General features: G+C 41.2%; 1 pseudogene; it reads right to left on the minus strand.

The window, feature by feature from the left end:
- Positions 1 to 203: 203 nt before the first annotated feature.
- Positions 204 to 1,490, minus strand: Mfap1a-ps1 (microfibrillar-associated protein 1A, pseudogene 1; annotated as a pseudogene).
- Between the last annotated feature and the right edge of the window lie 7,293 nt (positions 1,491 to 8,783).

Below are 8,783 nucleotides of genomic sequence, written 5' to 3' on the forward strand. Positions count from 1 at the left end.
TCACAGGTGAGCCTTCCAATTCTGGATTGTAGCTCATTCCAGATATAGTCATGTTGACAACCAGGAATAGCCACTACAGCACCTTCAAACACAAGTTATGGCTGCAAATCTGGAAAGCTCTATACAAGAACTATGTAAATAATGGCTCAAGAGAACTGAGGCCAGATCCCCTGTGTCCCACAGTTGGAAAAAGTAGTTGAAGCCTAGTTGGTTTTCCTCTTCTTGGCAGATGGTCTCTCAAATACATCTCCCACCCCTGCTGCCTTTTGTTTAAAGAATTTTGTGTTCTGGACACTGTCTTGGCTCCAAGCAGAGTCAAAGGAAGTGGTCTCTTGATCTACAAGGTGGGTGTACTTGGTGCGACCAGATCATCCAAAATTCCTGATCTGCATGACTTTTGGAAGAATGGTTTTGTTGAAATGGTCCTCAAGAGCAGGTGGACTAAAATCTCTCTTGTAGACTTCTTCATCCTCATCCGTGAAGAAGGCACCTCGGTGGTAATACTTTTGTGAAAACTTGTACTTGTCATTAACAGCTTTGTTGATAATGACTTTGCCATTTGCTTGAACTTCAGCCCGCCTTTCTTCCTCAGTCAGGTTTCAGTCAATTTCTGCTTTCTCCTTTTCAAGCGCTCCTCAGTGTTCTCTGTTCTGCTTGATTCTTTTGAGCTCTCGGACTTTCCATGCATCATAATTTTTATCATCGGTATTGAGTGCATCCAGGGCAGCAAGGGTTCTCCTCTAGCTCTTTCTTGGTCTCTTCTTCTACAACCTTGAGTGTGTACTTGTGCCTCTCCTCAGCCATGAGTTTTGCTTCCTGTTCTAGTTCTTTGTTTCAATGGTTCAGCTTCTCGTTCTTGAACTGTCACCCGAATCTCCTTTCGAATGAAGACAGGCTTAAGTCGAGGCACCATTTCGTCTTCACTGTCTGTGTACTTCTCAGACTCAGACTCTGACTCGGACTCCTCCCCAGCGCACCCTTCATCTTCCGCCTCCATGACCTCCATCTCTTCATTTTTCCTCTCCTGTGCTTGCTGCCGCATCATGCCATGGCGCCGCTCTATTTCTTCATCGTCAATTTCTTCCTCCTCTTCCTCATTGCAATCTTCTCGTTCCACAGGCCACTTATGAGTCACTTTCTCCTACTACTTCAGGTCCCACAATTTTTCTGTGTCGAACCACTCTCTCTTCCACATCTTCACTAATGCGGTTCTATAAACGCCAAAGCCGGGGTGGGGGTTGGGGTGGGTCACTGGATGAATCCTCTTCCTGTTCCTCAGGGTCTGCTTCTTGTTCCTTAGCTTTTTAAATGAACTGAAATTCTTCATCCTCTTCATCTGAGGACTCCATAGGGGCATAATCTTGTCTCTTTCCGCACACATAATGTTTCACTTTTTCCACTGAAATCTCACCTTTCTAATTGCGAACTGGGATGACCTCGGATGTAGACCTCATGTGTGGCTGCTTCATGAGTGCGCTTGGGACCCACATGGTGAGGGCTGCTGTGGAAACTCCCCAAAGTGGACTGAATCCCAACAACAAACAGCAAGAAACAGAATATCCCCTCTTTTATTGGGGCTGTGGCACATGCGCAAAAGGGGCTTTCAATGCATCACGATGTCATTCTTGGACAACTAGAGATGAGTTGCTGGGTCCCTCAAAAGCTGGCTGTAAAGATGCCTGATAGCTGTAGAGTCACTTTTAGCTGCCCATGGATGTGCCTGATTGTTAACAACTAATATCCTCAAAAAGAGCAGAATTTTTCTGTGTTCTTTCAGAATGTCCAACAGGGAGAGGTAGGTGTAGTGGTTGTTGGGAAGGGATCCTAAACCACTGGTTTTCCAAACCTTGACTTTGTAATATATATTCTACTTGGGTAAGTACAAATTTTACAGTCTCCACTCCATTCAGTGGGTGGATGGGTAGGGGAACACCCTCATAGAAGCTGGGGGAAGGGGGTGGGATATGGGGTTTGTGGAGGGCAAACCGGGAAGGGGGATAACATTTGAAATGTAAATAAATAAAACAATCAATAAAACATTTAAAAAAGAGAATAAATAGTGCAGCTTAGCTGGAGTCTGGCAGAGGTCTCTTGAAATACCACATTCAGTTGGAGCGGTGGAGGGGCTAGGGTATTCTCAGCATGGGAACCCGCTGTCCATGGTCAATTGTTTCCCCCAAGCCCTACAATTAAAGTTCATGTTCAAGCAATAGGTAAGAATTAGGAAATAGGTTCCAAAGAGTATTTTTTTTGAGACTGAAATAGTTTTACTTCATCAAGTTAACTTACAAAAGTGATTTCTCCTCATTTCAATGATTTACATTTTCTAATACCTAGGGTCTTGTTTAGTAGATCACTCTAGAGACTCATAGGCATTCATCATTCAATGCTTAAATAATGGATATGAGATGTCATAGGATACCTAGAATGCAGAATAACTGCTAACCATGGTGTTTTATGATAAAACGCAGAAGTCTCACAATGGAACAACTGTTCTAATAGTTTGACCAACCCAAAGTTTAAACTTGGCATGCATTTTAAAGGGCTTTTGCTTCTGTTTGAGCACAGTGCTTTCTTGTTTTAGCAATTATTTGGGAAGTCTGACTCATTTATATTAAATTTGGCCTTAACCTGTTTCGTTGCTACATCATTAAAGAAGCATTTGGAATTATGTAAGCCCTGATAAATTTTGAATCCTGTAATTTGAGGAGAAATACAACTGAGCTGTGCCTTAAACAGAAACGGGCTCTGTTTGCGTTCATAGGCAATTTACAAGAAGCAGGAAATACTGTGCATTTATCTGCTTGCCTGGGTTTTGTCATGTTGGTAAACTCGAGGTAAGTAACAGCTGTCAAAGATAAGCAGCATTAATACTAGAAGATTAGCACGCTGTGTTTTAGCACATGTGCGTGTACTCACTGTTAGACAAGTTGGTAAATTTTAAATTGCACACACTGTGTCATAGAACTCAGGTTGGTATGATGGCGGCATTTGGCCTTTGCATTGAGCTCAATGCAAAAAGGACAGTGGAAATAAATAGACCTGGGTATTCATAAGCCAGGATAAATGTGACGTGACTTCAAAAAGAAGAGGACATCTCATCAATTTAGGAACTTAACTGATGGCTTTTGGAGAACTTATGACATGCCAACTACTGTTTTAGCAACTGAGAATGCAGACAAAAGTCTCTTCAATAGGAAATCCTTTTAATGTAATACACTATTTAATTTAATATAATATACTATTTGCTACTACCAAATAGAAAACTGTTTTGTGTCTTATTCTCACAAGCACATTTTCTTGAAAGTTGTTTCTTCTTACTAGGTGGAATCAACAACTTTCGACATCCTGCTGACTTGATAGATAGAGAAACTAAAGTACAGTCCCAGGGGGATCTGCTCATCCCCTGGAGCGCTTTATAGCTGAGGCAGGATCAGTGTTTAGATATTCTTGGTGTCCAGTACGTACTGACCGCACTGAAAGAGATGATCTTTTCTTTCCTGTTTTCTATTTATTCTGGTTTTCATAGTATTTCACCTACCTTGGGACTCAAAAGGTTCATACCAAGAACTGGGAATCCACTCAAAAAATGTCACTAGTAAGGAAAGCTGTGATTCTGTCACTAGATTTGTAGAATAATAAGATTAAGGTGAAACTAATTAGGGTATTTTGAGAACGAAGCACTACTATGTGTGTTCACAAAAATATTATTTGATATAATATATCTTACTACATACATGTTAACTCTTAACGTTGCTATTTATTTTATAGTCTCTATACCTCTTTTTTATGCCATTTCCTCAGTTTCTAGCACTCACTTCCTCTCTTAGGGTTGCTACTGCTTCAGAGAGACATTGTGACCAAGGCAACTCTTACAAAGGAAAGCATTTAATTGAGACTTGAGGTTTATCCATTGTCATTGTGTCAGGGAGCATGGTGGCATGCAGGCAGGCATGGTGCTGGAGAAATAGCTGAGAGTTCTACATCTTAATCTGGAGGCAGCAGGAAGAAAGAGAGACACTGGGTCTGGTCTATGCATTTGAAATCTCAATGCCCATCCCCAGAGATACCCTTCCTCCAACAAGGCCACACATCCTAATAGTGCCACTTCCTAGTGACCAAGGATTCAAATATATGAGCCTATGGGGGCCATGCCTACTCAAGCCATTACACTCATTTTTTAAATGACTTGCGATTGACATAGTGACTATCGGGAATATTAAATTTGAGGAAGATGTCAGTGGTAGTGGTGATTTTTTACTGTAGAATGTAGAGGCTGCACTTCAGAGTCTAGCTGTCTGGGTACCAACCTGTGGTTATACAACTTGAGGCTTTCTGCACATCTGAATTCTGAATAATCAACATGTGGCAGCTTTTCTATGAAATAAAAAAATATCAAGGGTTTATTTTCACTGTAAAAAAATATGTGGATTGACTTCTTGGAAATTTGCCTTCTCTATCCCTTTGAAATATACTCCTAGTCTTTGGCAGGCTGGTGTTTTATGTGGCCAAAAGGGATCCTAACTGACCTCTGGTGTCAAAAAGACTCAACCACCTACTTCCTGTGGAATAAAGATGACAGCTCTGTGCTTTACTGAGACAAGAGACATGAGCGAGACCTCTCTGGCGATCTGCAGACAGAGTGTGTTTTAAAAAAAGCTTGAATGCCATTTGTAGGAAAGAAATTCTGTATGACAGAAGGAAAGGAGCTGCATTCCCCAAGGGGCATTTACCTTCTTACCCCACAGCTTTTGGCAACTGTCTTATTATTTTAGAATAACTTGGCTCTTTTTGTTTTCCCTAAGAATTATTTTGCACATAGAACTGTGTGCTTGTATAAAGATCCATAACTCTGTATTTTATCATTACCTTTAGGAAAGGTTTTCAAACTTTTTGTTAAATTTCAAAACATTAAATCATGTCTTACAAACATGTTTCATAAAGTGTTCATATTGCCGATAGTTCCTGAAGTAATATGGGTAGCAGTTTACATAAAATAATGATTTAGCAAAGGAGAAAAACATTGGGTAAGAAACCTGTAGCATCTTGTTAAGCCTGTGCATGACCGGTGTTACATTGTTACAGTATTACATTGGGGAGAGATTCAAAGGGTGAGCTAGTATGCTCAAGCCTGAAGGATAAAGGTAACGAGAGCCCTCCAGATGTGGCAAGTTAACACATTCCAAACGAAGTGATGATTTATGTAGGAAAGTCGAGAAGTATTTTATATGCTCTTATTTTAGAGAATCACAACCTTCTTCTCTGTTAAAATCTTAGAATAATTCTTCAGGAAAATATGTCAGACGTATTAACTGTCTACTTCTCCTTCCTTCTCCTTCTCTTTCTCCTCCTCCTCCACCTCCTCCTCTTTTTTTTCAAGACGGTTTCTCTGTGTAGCTTTGGCCGTCCTGGAATTCACTCTATAAGACCAGGCTAGCCTTGAACTCAGTGATCTTTCTGTCTCTGTTTTGAGGGTGCTGCAATTAAAGACATGCACCAGAAAACCCAACTCAGACAACTCTGTTTGCTGTGTGTGTGTGTTTGTGTGTGTGTGCGTGTGTGCCTGTGTGCCTGTGCATGTGCATGCATACGTGCATGTGTGTATGTATGTATTTTTAAGAAACAAAGAGTTAGATGGTAGGATTTTCTTTTTTTAAAACAATATGCAGAGGCAAAAAGATCAACACAGAGTCATTTGTGGGTCTCCTGGTTTGCTAGGATATGGGAATCTCATGTTATTTAAAGTAGGTATTTTAAAAGAATAAATATTACCAGTCTACTTGGTGGTAAGAGGTTTGTACACTGTAAATATTTTATGACATTTTTGTTTGCTGAATACCAAACAACTAGTATTCACCATTTAACATTTGATAATATCTAACACATCAAGCCTATAAATATTAGATGTATTTCAAATTTCCCTCTGAATTTAGATTAATTATCATAATTTGAATTGATAAATCAAAGAAATAAAAAAAACCTTAGGATCAGGAAGTTGTGTAATTAGAAGGAACCAATCACAATAAAATCAGACTCCAAGACCCAAGCAACAAAACCCAGCAAGGCCCTTCCCACCCTGTTACAGTAAAGAGGCATGGGAAAGGCATGGGAAGAAACACAGAGTATGTCCTGGGAAAGCACCACCAACTTAGGAGACCTAGTTATATGTTTCTGGTTCATTTTAAGATATATTAGAAACACAATCCATGCCAGAAACAGCATAAACTTGATTGAACATCATGGAACACACATGTCCATATAAAAGCGAGACAAGAGACCTGAAGAGAGGTGCCCAAGTTCACGTGACTGACAGATGGTAGCATGGTTACTAGGTTTCCTTTATCATGTCCCAATTCACTCTGTGTTGCTGTCCCATGAGTCATATGGTTTCAGTGTGGTCAGTGTCTTCTGGGTGGTAAGTCAAGTGTTTTGTTTTTTTTAAAAAACACAGCTTCCAAACTAAGTGAAGGAGGTAATTAACGTATTGGAGACAGCATCACTGCCCCCCTCCCCGCAGTGTGACTATCAACAGGTGTGCTCTCTCTCGGCCTTATTTTGGAGAGACTGCTACAATGAGCAAGACTTGCTTAAAATGAGCAAGTCATGTAGGTTTAAGTTTATCTAAAATGCAATAGTCCCAGGACATGGAGAATACTTTCAGAAGGACTCTTTTTCATTCATTTTCTTAAGCAGCATAGTTTTAAACAACCGGAACCTATTTATTACGTTGCAGTCTACCTCATGTTCTTTTTCTTTGCCAACCAAGAATGGACCTTTCCAAGAAGTCTGAACACATCATCTTATTTGGACATATAGGATGGCAGCTGCTGGGGGAACCAACTTGGCCCTTTTGTCTCCTCCTGGGTTTAAAAGCTTTACAGTGTAGCAAACCCTGACTGGAGCTCTGGCTGCCTCCCAGGACACCATTGTTTATAGTTTGTTCTTTAACATAACAGTCTGGTCTGCAATTATGGAGGCAGTTGAACCTGATTAAGAGCTCAAGTGTGCCTCATCTCTCAGGAAGATCACGGACCTGTGAACAGGAACAGCTGACACAGGGAAGAAAGAGGAATGTTTATTGACTTGAAAACACAGTCAGCAAATGCTGCAGAGTTCAGGAAACTAAAAACTGGCTGCACATCTCTGATGGTTTGGGTTTTATGCCACGGCATCCTGTATGAAGACAGACTTCCCTTTAGCAGAGATGTGAGAAACCGGACATGGGCTTCTGTGACTTCCCACCTTGCCTTTATCAGACCGAATCTGAAAAATAAAACAACAGGAAGCTTTGCTGGACGGTTCAGTTGGCTGGGGCTACCCAGCAAGCAGCGACCTGCAAATGTTATAAAAGAAAGCCCTGAGCCTGGCCATTCCCTTGAGTCTTTGGGTCCAGAGAAATGCTAGGACGGTTGCCTTTGGGAAGCAAAGCCTTCGCTTTCAGTTTTGCCCTGTTTTTCTCTGAACAGAGGTAACAGTGGGGCACCATGCTGTCACTGCGTGGTGCGAGCACATCGACATATCTCTGGGTACAGGTTGAAGACCAAGTGAGCCTTGTTCAGTTGCTCTTTGTTGCTTCTTTCCTTCATGCGGTGTTTTCAGGTGTAGGTTGATCTCAATGGAACAACCAATCCTAAGCCAATTTATTCATCAATGCAAGCACTCCTTACTGAACGCTTGGCAATGCGCCAGTCTCTCGAGACCGTGAACACTATATTGTCACCTAGAGCAGTTAGATGAAACCGTACCATGGTCTCTAAGGTAGCTTTTCTCAACAGCCTCCATAAGGGGAGTACATTGTGCAGAAAGGGATGGGACAGACTGTTTTCACAATTCATTCTAGGAAATTGAGTGGAGGTGGTACCGTGTGGTACAGAGAAGGTAACTTGATTCATTACACATCATGGGTACCTCGGGTCATCACTACTTAGCTGACTGACAGGACATTTTAAAAAGGGATAAAATTTTTTAAAATTCTTTAATCCTTTTTTACAGTCCAGTCTTCATCCCCCTCCTTCAGCCTTACAAAAATGATTGTGTTACTCACAATTTTTTTAAAGATTTATTTATTTATTTTATGCATGTGAGTGCACTGTAGCTGTCTTCAGACACACCAGAAGTGGGCATCAGATCTCATGACAGATGGTTGTGAGCCACCACGTGGTTGCTGGGAATTGAACTCAGGGCCTCTGGAAGAGCAGTCAGTGCTCTTAACTGCCGAGATATCTCTCTAGCGCCCACAGTCGTATTTTTCCCTCTAGCTCCTCCATTTATTTCCTTGCAAGCCTGCTGTGTATTCTTGGGCCAGAGAGTAGCACTGTTGAGAGGTGTAGCCTTGTGAGCGTGGGCTTTAATACCCTCATCCTGGCTGCCTGGGGTGAGAGTCTTTCACTAGCAGCCTTCAGATGAAGATGTAGAACTCTCAGCTTCTCCTGCACCATGCCGCCCGGATGCTGCCATGCTCCTGCCTTGATGAAAATGGATTGAACTTCTGAACCTGTAAGCCAGCCCCAATTAGATGTTGTTTTTATAAGAGTTGCCTTGGTCATGGTGCCTGTTCACAACAGTAAAACCCTAACTAAAGCATAAGCCCTGTGCCCCAAACATCACATGTATTTACCAGCCAGGTCACTTACACTTCCATCTCAAAGAAACAACAAGTTGGAAAATTTTTATTTACTAAAAATAAAAATTTCCTTTTAATATTTTATATAGGTTGATGATGAGGACCATCCAGTTAATAAATTATAAAAGATTATTTTAAAATTATGTGCATGCATGTGTTT

This window comes from Rattus norvegicus, chromosome 2 (assembly GCF_036323735.1).
Source record: "Rattus norvegicus strain BN/NHsdMcwi chromosome 2, GRCr8, whole genome shotgun sequence".
Lineage (NCBI taxonomy): Eukaryota > Metazoa > Chordata > Mammalia > Rodentia > Muridae > Rattus > Rattus norvegicus.